The sequence below is a fragment of the Nicotiana sylvestris genome, chromosome 6 (assembly GCF_000393655.2).
Source record: "Nicotiana sylvestris chromosome 6, ASM39365v2, whole genome shotgun sequence".
Taxonomy (NCBI): domain Eukaryota; kingdom Viridiplantae; phylum Streptophyta; class Magnoliopsida; order Solanales; family Solanaceae; genus Nicotiana; species Nicotiana sylvestris.
The window spans coordinates 198,595,675-198,610,419 of NC_091062.1; the positions used below are offsets into that span (position 1 = coordinate 198,595,675).

A 14,745-nucleotide genomic window follows, 5' to 3' on the forward strand; every position below is an offset into this window, starting at 1 on the left:
ACGTAATAATATCCGTGTTTGTAACGGATATGTTCCAATCTCCCACCATTTCCAAATGCTTGCTCCATAATAGCAAGTGATTGCTCCATTAGTTAGCAGCCTGGTGCTCCGTCCACCATGGCCAAGTGCTCCATTAAATGAGTGGCAGCGGGTCCGTGTTCAGCAGCTAACTGCACTATAAATAGATGGTGCAAGCAACTTGTTGAAGACACACCGAAACAGAATTGAGAGCTATTGATCTTCTCTTCACCGAAAACTCAACGTTGGCTATAATTTGTATTCCTTCCTCTCAGAATTTCCATTCGACTTCTGAGTTTTCCTCCCTTGTAATGCATTGTTTTAAACTACAAACAAAGCATCTGTAAGTGTAATTTGCTGTCGAACTTTGTATTCGCTGAAACACTGGGGTTTGAAGTACCGCTACACCAGTGTGTAGTTCGTTCTATGCTGGGAGGAAATAATCCATAACCTTGGGTACTAGGAGGGGATTAAATTCCTTAAGGAAACACTGTGAATTTAGTGGGCTCGAATTAATTTCTATTTTATTTATATTTACGTTTATAAGCTAACGTTCTAATTTCCAGAATCATTATTTACAAATACAGGCATAATAATAACAGCAGTCTTCTCCCAGATCAGGTATGCAGAAGAATTGTTTTGGGGTGTGAGCTGTAACATGGTATTCTTCCCTGTTTATGATCAAGAAGCTGTGTTCTCAATGTCGTCGCTTCGTCATCTTGGTTAGCAAATTTTTCCTCTACAGTTTTACCCCATAAGACTAGGTAAAGCCCAGCCGCAATCAGAATTCCCCCAAATACCCTGCATACAATTAATTGTCAATAAACATGAGTGCCCCTTGAAATTGATCAAGAATCATAACATATGTTGATTATTCTTTTCCCATTTATATCTGACTTACACGCCTGAGTACAACTGATCACCAAGAAACATAAATGCCATGACAACAACTAAAATTGTTTGCACAGGCAGGCAAGTGGCTGCAAAAACTGGCCCTCCTTTCTGAATGCACCAAGTCATTAGAAAATATACAATTCCGGAATTGGCAATACCCTAATACAATGTCACAGTTTGAGCACTCAAAATATTAGCTCATTGGTGCCATCTTAAGTCAAGTAGAAATATAGTGGATGATTTCAGTTTTAGGGTTCTTACAACATATAGAATCATAAAAACCACCTCAACAGACTGAATATGCCAATGTTTCATGCCCATTTCTATAAAAACTGCTATAACTAGGAGCTGTATTAATCCAAAGAAGCATGTAAATGAGGAAAGTGACAGTTTTGCTGGGTAATTTTTCATCAGAGGAACCTGCATATTTTATCAAGTCTCATGAGACACAATACAAAAACAAAAACAATTATACCATAATTTCAAATGGTCACTCCATTTAGGCTCATCTTCGTCCAATATTAGGATAAAATAAAACCTGATAAAAGGAAACAAAACTTCTCTAACACTAGAAATTCTCTTGATCTTCTACTGGAATATAAATCTCGGCAAGATAAAAAATTCTACATTGAACCCAAAGTAAATGTTGTGACATGACTAAAACTCATAAGAACTAATGATGGTATACAAATGGTCATTTACTCTAGTAAAGTTATGTCAAGCAGCTATGTGGTAATAACAACAACAAATACAATGTAATTCCACAATCAGGCAGCTACGTGGTAACTTCTAATAAATTTCCTTGTCATAGTATTTTAACAATGTTAATGATCTCGAGGGCTACCTGAACCACCATCCAACCAGCATATGATAAGCACTGACCAATGAAGTAAACACAACCCCATATCCTATTCAGCATTTTCTCTGGAGAAGTAATTATATCTGCAAAAAAATTGCTTCATTTTAAAAGGGGAGAGCCTTTGTATAGAGTGATTATAGTTGCACCTCCAATACTTGCTATGGTTCCCAGAATTTTTGCCATGCCATCCCTCCTCTTAAAGTGCACTTCTTCTAGCCTGAGATATACAACAGGCATACACTTTATATTGATGAATTAGTATGAAATAATACCCGATAAAGTTGTTGTCATGTGACCAGAAGGTCACGGGTTCGAGCCGTGGAAACAACCTCTCGTAGAAAGACAGGGTAAGGCTGCGTACAATAGACTTTTGTGGTCGGACCCTTCCCCGGACCCGCGCATAGCAGAAGCTTAGTGCACTGACTGCCTTTTTAGTATGAAATAATACAAGAATCAACAGTTACAGCTAGTGATCTACATGATATTTTATGAACAGCTAGTATATCATACGTCAGAACAGAAGCCATGACAAAAGTAAATGCAGGAATTGAGTTATGTATAGCTGATCCAAATGTAGGTGATGTATAATACATCCCTAAGATATAGAGGAGTCCGAAACTTAAATAATAGTATTTTGGACTCAAAATACCATTATACAGTAAAAAAAGAAGAAGTTACATTTCCAACTAAAACGCAGTATTATACTGCATTTTAGTTTAATGGAAAGTTAGCCGTTAAAGTAAAACGCAGTATAATATTACATTTTATTTAATAATTTATTTTTTTTAGAGGAAAACGCAGTATAGTACTACGTTTTAGGAAAACATAGTACTATACTGCGTTTTCCTATAAAAAAATATAAGTCCGTCTTCTTCCCCACGACAGAACCACTGGTTCTATTTTAAACCCCCCTTTCTGCTGGTCCCCCCCTCCGATTAAAAAAAAATAAAATCCTTGGGCCCACCCATCACACAAAAAGTGAAGAGCGTAGGTCCCGAATACAACCCAAGCCTTCGATTGTTGTGAATTCCTTCTTTCGGGCTCAAAATTTTAAATTTCCGATATTTCAAAAAACATAAATCAAGGTATTCCGATTTAGTTTATATCGAAACTCGTAGAGCATATGCATATTTGTTTTCTTGAATGCGTTTCCACGTAGATTTGTGTTATGTTTGCGATTAAATTTGTATGTTATTTTTACCCGGATTAAATTATTAGTGTTTTAAAAAATAGTTAAAAGTTGAGAAATAATTTTTATTGCTAATAAAATCGTTCACAAATATTTTTTAATGTTTTATATGTAATTTCGTGAATGTTACGTTCATATGTTTGTTGTTTTTATTTAGTTTAGATTATTTATTTGTTTAAAGAATAATGTCCTTTTAGCGTAGTAAAATATAGAGCATTTTAGCGAAGTAAAATATAGAGCCTTATAGCGTAGTAAAATATAGAGCCTTATAGCGTAGTAAAATATAGAGCCTTTTAGCGCAGTAAAATATAGAGCCTTTTAGCGTAGAGTCTCTGTAGTTTAAGTATCTACTAACTACAAACTCTATCCAATTACACTTTACAAAATTAATTATTTAATTTATAAAATAAACTTACAGAACTAACAAATTAGTATATGTTGTCAAATTAAATATCGAGCGTGGAACTCATAGTTATATACCATGTCCAATTAAAAATTAATTATTTAATTTATAAAACTAACAAAATTTTAAAAATATTAAAATTGACACACATAAGAATTCAGGATAACTTGGTGCTACTGGACCTCAAATATCGAGACTGGAACCCATAAATATTTACTTTGTCCAATTAAATAATTAATTATTTAATTTATTAAACAAACAAAATTCTAAAAATATTGAAATTGACACACATAAGAATTCAGGATAGCTTGGTTCTACTGGGTCTCAAATATCAAGCCTGGAACCCATAGAAATTTATTCTGTCCAATTAAATTTATTAAACTAACAAAATTCTAAAAATATTGAAATTGACACACATAAGAATTCAGGATAGCTTGGTGCTACTGAGCCTCAAATATCGAGCCTGGAACCCATAGTGATATACTCTGTCCAACTAAATAATTAATTATTTAATTTATTAAACTAACAAAATTTTAAAAATATTGAAATTGACACACATAAGAATTAAGGATAGCTTGGTACTACTGGGCCTCAAATATCGAGCATAGAATCCATAGATATTTACTCTGTCCAATTAAATAATTAATTATTTAATTTATTAAACACAAACAAAATCCTAAAAATATTAAAATTGACACACATAAGAATTCAGGATAGCTTGGTGCTACTAGGCCCCAATTATCAAGCCTGGAACACATAGTTATATACTCTGTCCTATTAAATAATTAAATATTAATTATTATAACACAAACACACAATTAATATTGTTTAAATTACAGTAGACGACATGGACTTGCCGCATGTGCATCCTGGACCAGCCTCAGGTAAGATGTTAGTGTTACAGGACGACCATAGGTCCGGCTACGTATGGGAGGGACATTTATTGGATTAGAGTCTCTGTGCCACGAGACCGGACGACTTGTGGGACTTTTTGAGGCAAAGAGATTTCCATCCCCGCATAGTCCATCGCCTGTGTGCTACGAGCTTCCTTAGGATTTTGAGATTGGGCGCTGCAGCTCGACTGGTCTCTTATCACGACGTTGATAGAGCGGTGGCAACCGGAGACACACACTTTTCACCTACCCACTAGAGAGGCCACCATCACGCTTCAGGATGTTCAGGTTTTATATAGGTTGCGTGTTGATGGACTAGCCATTGCACTGCTCCAGTATATGCGAGCTATGATGCGTGCCCAGTATTTGGATTTGCTGGGGCAGTATACTAGTTTTAGGCCACAGGGTGAGTATACGCTTTTTGGGTGTGTCTTGTTCCCGAACACTTCGGAAAATCTAGTGAGTATACGCTTTCTACATTATCTCCAGTAGCTAGATGAGTTACCCCAGTACAGCTGGGGTGCTGCTGTTCTCGCCTACCTGTACAAGAGTATGTGCTGGGCTACCATGGGCACCCAGGTGGACATATGTGATTTTTTGCCGCTTCTACAGGTGACAACATATTCGAATACTCTGTTCATTACTTTGAATTATATATAGTCAAAATGACTCTAAAATTTTACGTCAACCTTTTATCTTAGGTTTGGGCCTGGCAGCGAGTCTCGCCATTGCAGCCACTTCTACCACCATTAGATCTAGGTGTAGCACCTCTGTTTCTCCCTCTAACTAGGAGGTGGGTTCTCCGGTGTGGGAACTACCGAGGCAGTGATGCTTATCATAATCTCCCCCTTGTCAGGGATGTCTTAGATTTGCTAGAGGCCGCACATGTAAATATGTACCTAAACTTACTTATTATAAATTCACTTGTGTTGCACATACTTACTTTTATATTATTATTTTATAGTTCATCCGGACGCCATACAACAACGAGTTGCTAGCTGATCTGCCCGATTATTGCTCGGTCGACCGACAGCCTTAGAGCACTTTCGTCCCGCTGATGTGCCTCGATGTTGTGGAGCATCATGCCACAGAGCGGGTACTTCGCCAGTTTGACCATCCCCAGACTATACCGAGGGAGCCTGGATGGGTGGCTACTCATTATCAGCGGGATGATCGTTCGAGGGTGGACGACACATTTGTAGGATGGCTAGAGGCGCAGTTCCTTATTTAGGAGCAGTGAGAGGACCTGATTCCGCCACCACCTTCACAGATCTAGGTGGCGACTATTGAGCTCTATACGTCATGGTACCGCCGTCACACCCGACTGATGATCGGGAACCACGTTCATGTACCTAGTGGTCGGTTCAGACCATACGCTGGGAGGCACGAGGCACTGGTATGTTATTGTTGGAACCCACTTATAACTGTGATATAGCGCTATGTAATTAATATTTTAAATCTTGTGCAGGCTATTGGGCATCACATGTTCTACCAATTAGTACAGGAGATGAAGCAACATGCCGACAATGCTGTGGTCGTTGAGTATGGCCAGCGGGTGGAAGAGCTGGCTCTCCGGACCTTGTAGCGAGCCATAGAGGACGGGAGGTTGGATCACGAGGCCGAGTATGCGGGGCTAGAGCATCACCATCAGGGTAGGCCTATCCCACGAGGCAGGGGTCGGGCACGAGCCAGGGCTACTCCACGAGGCAGGACTGTCCCCGAGGCAGGGGTGCCCCACAGGGTCGCGGGGGACGGCGAGGAAGTGGTCCCCAGCAAGGGGGAGTTGAGGCACCTGTCGACCCACCTGTTGAGTCACCTGATGAGGATCTTGGAGATGATCAGCCGGGTTATTTCCCTTAGCTAGACGAGCCTTCCAGCAGCATGTCATTGTACAACCTTCAGCTGTCTCTGCTAGCATCGCAGGTCATCCCATCATATCTATTGTTGATCACGGGTACATTCGACGGAGATGTAGACCAGTTCTTTTTAGGCCCATCTACCGCAGCTGAGGATCGGCTGACCCGAAACGTGGATGGCGGCATAGGTTGAGTTTTGGCTTATCCTCGACGGTTGATGTGGATCTATCACAGGCGCAGGTATGCTTGTATTACTGTAAAATTTCAATTTATTTTCTTTTCCTTAATGATTTACCATAAATTAATTTTTAATTTTCTTATTAAGGCTTCATCCGAGCCCATCACGAAGGCCACTGTATGCGATGATGAGGACACCACAGATGCTTATACTCAAGAGGCCAACGAGACCATGGTGAGAAAATGTTTTTGACTTAACACGTACATTACTAATATACATTTTCATATGCTAAGTTTAGTAATTGTTTGGTAGGTTGCTGACGGCCCGACAACCCCTTCTACCGATCCTGCCAGCTGTACTGTCGATGTTGCTACACATCCTCACATAAAGATGCGACTTAATGATGATGATACTGATAGTGTACCCAGGCGACAAGGGATGCGACTCAGGTAAGAGGCTGCACTGAAGCACACAGGCTGCGGGACTCATTGATTTATTTTTGTTTGTATTTTGTGTAAATACTACATTATGTAAATAATGACAAGAATTGTATTTTAACAACAATTTTATTTTAACAGAATTTGAACAACAATTTTATTTTAAAAGTACGACACAAACACAAAAATAGCAAACCTAACAAAACATAAATTCAGTACAAGTAATGAAAACACACGACAAGGGAAACATAAAGATACACTACTACGCTCAACACGTACATGTCATTGTTTTGTCACCACCGCCTAGTATTCTCTGCTCCAACCACTTGCGTTGGTCTTCCAGTTTTTTTCTTCTTCCACCTCCTTGAGTTTTGCCTTCAACTCCGCAACTTCTTGCTTGGATTGACACTCTCTTTTCCACTGCTTCGTACACAAATTATGAAGAAAATACAACTTGTCTTTGTAGTATTCCTGCTCACAGGGTTCATCAATCCATACCTCAAAATTGCATGTAGGTTCGTCAGGTTGCCTATAAAACTTATTCATACATGCCCAGTAGCGGCGTCCAGCTTCTTCCCAACAATCGTGCATCATGCATTTTTTGCCGCACTCGCACCTTGGGATATAAAGGGGTTGTTGAGACATTTGTTAAAGCGTAAAGAGAAACCTTGGTTTTATGGAAATATTTGCTATTGGTTATTGTTAAGCGCTGAAAATAACTAGAATGCGCACGTTATTTATGGGCAAGATTTCACACAAAACGTAGTATTATACCACGCTTTACATATTAAATTTTTCTGAAACAAAACAGCTTTTGCGCAGTCGGTTCAGCTTTTTTCAGACCAACAAGACTACACACAAAACGTAGTATTATACCACGCTTTACATATTAAAATTTTCTGAAACGAACAGCTTTTGCGCAGTCGGTTTAGTTTTTTCAGACTAACAAGACAACACACAAAACTTAGTATTATACCACGCTTTACATATTAATTTTTTCTGAAATGAAACAGCTTTTGCGCAGTCGGTTCAACTTTTTCAGACCGACAAGACAACATACAAAACGTAGTATTATACCACGATTTACATAATAAATTTTTCTGAAATGAAATAGCTTTTGCGCAGTCGGTTCAGCTTTTTCATACCGACAAAACAACACACAAAACGTAGTATTATACCACGATTTACATATTAAATTTTTCTGAAACGAAACAGCTTTTGCGCAGTCAGTTCAGCCTTTTCAGACCGATAAGACAACACACAAAACGTAGTATTATACCACGCTTTACATATTAAATTTTAAGAAGGATAATAAAGGATGTCTTGATTTTATAGGTATTTTTTAAATTTTAAGATTGGTCTTCTTTACTAACACCAATAAGTTGAATATTTGAACTACTATATCAGCCTCCCAATTCAAAAGATCATGTTAAAAAATAAGATGTAACAAGATTATGGAACATAATTTTATTTGATAGATATTGCAACATATACAAGTACAAACACGTATTACAAAAAACAATACGAAAACAAAAGACTAGGTGTGTCCTTGATAGTTGGGAACATTCAATGAACTTACACCAGGAGCTGGATTACCACTGCCACGCACACCACCTGAAGGACATTTACGACGACCGTGTCCTGTTTGCGAGCATATGCCACATTTACGCGCATAAACGGTGTCACCAACATCCATTTGGTTCCGTATACATGTTCTCTTTTGCACTTGCAGCTTGCGCAAATAGTCCTTGTTACACACCATTTTAAAAGGTTCCGGCGGCCAATAATGCTTAGCACCCAATGGCTACAACTTCCCACTATACGTGTCTACATATGCAGCAACACTGTATTGCCTATCAATATAGTTGGTTACCCCTAAACCAACTTGTTGAAAGCAATTCAAGGCATGTGCGTAGGGCACGTGGTAGATGGTCCATTTACCACATGAACACAACCTGCTAGCTTCATTCACCGTCTGTAAATTATTCCCGCGGTGTCTGCGGATAGCGGTCTTAACTTCAAAAATACCCCGATCGTGATCGTACTGTAAAAATGAATGCTAATGTGCTCGCCTCCTATACTTCTCAAATCTTCTCATCGGTATTGGCATAAATTGAATGTCCTGTCCATCAATACCGATGCAGATCGATGCCTTTCAACAAACCCTCCTCAATCTGTTTGAATGTCATCCGGACCATGGCAGTGACAGGCAATCCACGGGAAGTCTTCAACATGCCGTTGAATGACTCCAACACATTTGTAGTCAGGGCTCCCCATCGTATGCCACCATCAGCATGGAATGTCCACATGTAAAGCTCATGTCCCATCAGCCAAGTATAGGCTCGTGGATCTAACTGCCAGATCGCTTCCATGCGCCTCGTAAATTTGCACTCCTGGTGCTCAGTTGCAGCCATCCACATTAAATCATGCTAGGCCTTGTGATATTTCTTCTGGAAATTGGCCTTCAGGTGCCTCACACAGTAACGGTGGTATGCATAGGGTTCCTGCCATTCAGGCAAATGCAGTACAAAACTTAAAATACTACTATGCCGATCAGATATTAGACAAATACCTGAACGCTATTTGACAACGTGCTGCTTCAAGTGGTGCAAAAAAGCATCCACGTCTCTTCGCTTTTGTTGGCACAAATGGCAAAAGCTAGTGGAAATATTTGTCCATTGGCATCTACTGCAACTGCAATGAAAAGCTTAATATCATACTTTCCATAGACATGAGTACCATCTATGGAAATTACAGGACAACAACGCACAAAACCATCAATTGCTGGGTTTAAATGACCAGAACACATAGTTGAAAATATATTCCGGTCTGTCCGGACTCCGCTCACACCTCCATTCAACAACAATCCCAGGGTTAAAGTGTTACAGTACAACCATGTACTTGGGCAGATATGAAAAAGACTTATCCCAGTCACCATAAATAAGTTCAAAGGCACATTTGCGCCCAAGATATGCCTTTCTTTTGGTTATAGTACAACCATACTCCTGGTGGATGGCTACAATACACTCTTTAATCTTGAACCTAATGGACACCTCCAAATATGGAATCAAGACAAGAGAAATCAAGTCTACATCCAGGTTGGAGTGATTCTCATTGAATGTGTCCATTTCACATCTGTGGGTGCTAATATATTTACCCACTTTCCACAACCTTGATTTCTTCTTGCTGGCACGCAACATCCAGTGACAACCCATAAAGTCTCTACGACATACAGCCTTGTACACCTCCGTAGTTGACTCCCTTACCATCATTTCATGGCACTCTCTTACGTTTTAGATTTTTACAGCCTTGATTAGGTGAGCTTTATCAGGGAAATACATACCCTTTGCCAACACTTCTAGTCTAGACTCATCCTAAATTGCTGACCGAATTTCATCATCATCCCTTGTGAGGGCATCCACGTCCGGCATACTTGGAAAATTATCAAGGTAGGGAATATTCCGCTCATGAAACGACACGTGAGACTCGTACACTCTTGGTCTAACGGGAGGTGGAGGAGCATGCTCCCTCGTCAGCTCAGGTACAACATCCACTTCCTCCTCGTCATCATCCTCATCAAGGAAGGGTGTGTCATCTCCAGACTCATCGGCATTGTTGTCATAATCACTATCATCTTCCTGACTCTGCGCATCTACCAAATCACGAGTCAATACGTTGTCTATGGGCAACTCTATGAGTTCAGGAACATCAAGTTGCTCGTTTTCACTACATAAAAAAGAACAAAATGATAAGCTACTCAACTAGATAAATAATTTACATATAGCTATATCACTTTACTTACAAGTCGTACTGCGTTGACGTTCTATGATGGACATTTTCTTGTTGGTGATGACTCCCGGATGGACCACCATGGTCCAACATGCCAGAACTACGCATATTCCAACTAGGAGCGGGGTCATAACTTGTAAAATTCATATCCAGACGGTACCCCTATGAAAAATATGAGTGTTAATACAAATCCAATTCAAAAGACTTAAAATAAAAATCGCTAAAGCGTAGAAAACTTGAAGTTTACCATTCGTCTTGTGGATTATATAAAGTCGAAAAATTATTTTATGGCTGCTCATTCGCCAATGGTGACAAGTTTAAATCAATGCAAGCTCTTTCATCAGGAATCTGTCCGGCAAAAACTGCTCCAGAATAACCACCCGATGACTGGGGGTTATCCCTACTATGCACACCCTCATTATTGGGAATGTCTTCAACCTTGACGTACATTTCCAACAATTTTATTATAATAAATTCCCTGTAATCATCCGGAATCCGCAAAAATCTCTAAGAGTTTCATCATCTTCGATGTTAAACTCAGAATAATAAGCAAACCCCTGCGGAGTCACAGAATATGGAAATCTACCGGTTACTTTAAAGTTCACCGAATATTTCCTCACACTCATTTTTTTACGTAACAACGATACCAATTTATCGTACTCCATTGTAAACGACAATTTAACATGACACCGTGGAGGTGAACTATACCTCACAGAGTTATTCTCTATTACAACCTCACACCCACCCCCCTCCCCAATATAATGAAACCCTTATTTTTGGCTCTTCAGACATTATAAAAAAAATGCTTGATAACAAGAAGAGAAGTATGAACGGAAGTTTGAAGGAAAATTTTGAATGGATTTTTATAAAATTCTAACGCATTTAAATAAGGCAAGTCCTAGCTTGAGGTGCAGAATTTTTTATGTAAAACGCAGTATAATACCACGCTTTATGTATTTGAATTATTGTTATGTCAGCTATCCGCAGAACACTTATTGGTGGACCCAAAAATTATTGTAAAACGTAGTATAATACTACGCTTTACATTAAAAAAATGAATATTTTCAGTTATCCTAAGAATAGGGAATATTGGTAGGCCCAAATTGAAGTAAAACACAGTATAATACTGCGTTTTAGTTAGAAATATAACTTTTTTTTTTAACTATATAATGGTATTTTGAGTCCAAAATACCATTATTTAAGTTTTGGACTTAGACATAGAGTCCTTGGTTTGCTGTGATGCTGTGTGAAGCACGAAACGGAACATTGTCATTACAGCCAAGCGAAAGTCACAATAACACGTACGGATCAAAGTAAAAACTTTTGTAAGTAGAAAAGAAGTTATGTGGTCCCTCGGGACAAGCATTAGATAAAATTCGAAAGAAGATTAGCGTGACTCTTGGACAAGGATGACATGCACAAATCGACGTCAAATTTTTTTTCCGGAACAAGACCTATAGGGTATACGGTTCGAGCCATAGAAGTACCCGCTATATATATATATTACTTGCATTAGAATAGGTTGTCTATATCACACCTTTGGAATACGGCTCTTTTCTGGGCGTGAACGCAGGGATATGCCTTGTACACTAGTATAGACTGCCCTTTAAAGAGATAGAGAGACTTTGCGCGTGGTTAAACTATGATGCTACTTGCTTACCCCAAAAAACCAAGGAGGAAAAACTGAAGCAATAGGGAAAATGTGAGGGATGGTCTTTCCTTCCTGTATAAACAAGAACACAAGAGCAGAAAGTCAAATCCCAAACAAAAAGGAAAACACTAAAAAGACAAAAAGGAAAACACAAGGTGTGGAACGGAAATTAGTACTCACTTTTCAAGAAAATAAGCAAAAGGTCCTAAAAAAAGGTAAAGCAGTGATATTTCTATAAACTAAATAGACAATTTTGCTGACACCAATATTGAGAGCAATTCTTGAGGAAATATGAAACACCACAACAAACAATACCGCAAGAAGCTTCAGTTTCTCAGTTTTTGGTTCCATATCTTTGATTCTCGTAAATTCCTCTAGCTTTAGATCCTAATAACGTAATGCAGGTATTAGTTGCTTTACATATTTATATAATAGTATAGTGAAATATGGCATTGGAAGAAGAAAATGTATGTCGTGGGAACAGCTTCGATCAACGAGATTTGCAATTAAAAGAATTTAATTAGACTTATTAATTGAGAGCTGTGTATAATATAATATCATCCATGTGTAATGTGCATACATTTTTATAATTGGCATATGCTCTCCATGTAATCTCTCTAGTGAGACTGCTTTTATCTAATCTGTCTGATTTGTTGATAGATATCGAATTTGGACTTTCACTACAAGAAAATTGTTGTTTAGTCTCGTTTGGGAGCCAATTCTGGGGTGCTTCCTCCTCCCCCCTCAAAGTCAACACAACTTGAATAGATATTTTTTCTTATAATGGTGGTGTCTAGCCACAATGGGTATCCGCTAGCTCCCACCAACACAAAATGTCAATGTTTGTCTTATCTTTTTAATCTTTTAAATAAAAGCAAAAAATAAAAATGTAAAATTTGTAAATTTCCTTTGAACAAGGCTCTTAAAAATGTTTATTCCTTCCGTTTACCTTTACGTGACACGTTTTGACTTTTCACGCTCCTTGAGAAATAATAAATGAAGTGCATAATTTATCATAATGCCCATATTAATTAATGCATATTTTATTGGATTTGAGAAATAATTTGAAATGAGTAATAAATATTGCGGGAATAACATGAAATTATAAAAGTGAACGAAGGGAATACTTGAAAAGGCTACATTAAATTTACACGGAATATTTTGTAATGTGGAAAGTTTGATAAGCTTGATTGATTTTAGTGAATCTAGTAACGCGTTAAAGATGATATGGAACTTGGTCGTTAGAACAAATAATTGTAGCCCCTCAGGTTTTGGCACTCCCCTGTCTGGAAGAAAATTTATTTTAATTCATATTGTCCTTTCAATGGTTGGTCATAGAAAGTAGTACTATATATTATGCAGAATCATGCACCAATCGATTTGACAAATTTAAAGTAAGCCTAGCAACAATTAAAATAAAATTGCTTGGAATGGCAAGGACATTGGATTTGATAGAACTTTTCCTAGTCAAGCAAAAGAAAAGTTCAGTTTTATCACATATTCGAACACAGCCCATGTTATTCGAATTCAATTTGGAATTTTTATATATCTATCTATATCTATCTATCTATACTATATTAAAAGCACGAAACTCCTTAGTAAAATATTGTTCATCTTTTTTATTCTTTAAAAAATAATTTTATACTAGACAAAATAATCATTTGTTAATTATTTTCTCTAATATTTAGGCCTATGAATTAAATCATTTCCTTATTAAAATTAGGTAAAACTCCTAATATTTAGGAATTTAAATCGAGTGAATTTAAAATAATATTTAAGAATTCTATTCATATAGATTCCTTGCCTAAATTAACTAAAACCCTTCCGGTTGTTATTATTTTAAAAGCCCTAATCTAAATAGGAATCGATTATAGACGCACATGTAAACTAAAATAGTGGCATCGATGGAGATCATTAGCTAAAAGATCATATTTCTTTTCTATTTGACATAGTATTCAAGTTGGAAATTCTTATTTCATTATTTTAGATTGTTTTGTTTGATAATTAGGGATTGCCACTTTGCTTCGTTTTTAAAGGATATTTTTTTTTTACTTTTATTTTAGAAGAAATCTACTTGTGGACTAAATGGCACCTATTAAAAATATATTTCACCGTGACAAACTTAATTTGTTTTCTTTCATAATATTTAGAACTTTAAAATTAATTAAAAGTTTTCTTTTAAAGTTATTTCTTACTTGAATTAAGTATTAAATTGTAATATATCAGACTTCAAAATCAATTAAATTTTACCTTATATAAAAAGTTTCCTTATTTGAATTATTTAATATAACTATATTATATTTCGTATTACTTTGTCAAGGATTCATCTCCACGGTAAATTTAAGTTCTTTCCAAGTTTTTATTGCAAATTTTAAGAGGATTTCTAGATTCAGTGTTTTGTCTATTCTTTTATGTAAGTCAAGAATCATTAAAAAAAGGTTTATATATTCAAGTTTTATTTATTTGTTTATTTATTATGATTTAAAATGAGTTTTCTCATGTTTGAACGACTAGATTATATAAAAATATTTTACATGTAGTGACAAATTAAAAATTACAAATATATTTAACCATTACT

The 14,745-nt window shown here is 37.2% G+C and overlaps 1 pseudogene; it reads right to left on the reverse strand.

Moving 5' to 3' along the window:
* Positions 1 to 635: 635 nt before the first annotated feature.
* On the reverse strand, positions 636 to 12,518 carry LOC104223167 (WAT1-related protein At3g18200-like; annotated as a pseudogene).
* Positions 12,519 to 14,745: the final 2,227 nt, after the last annotated feature.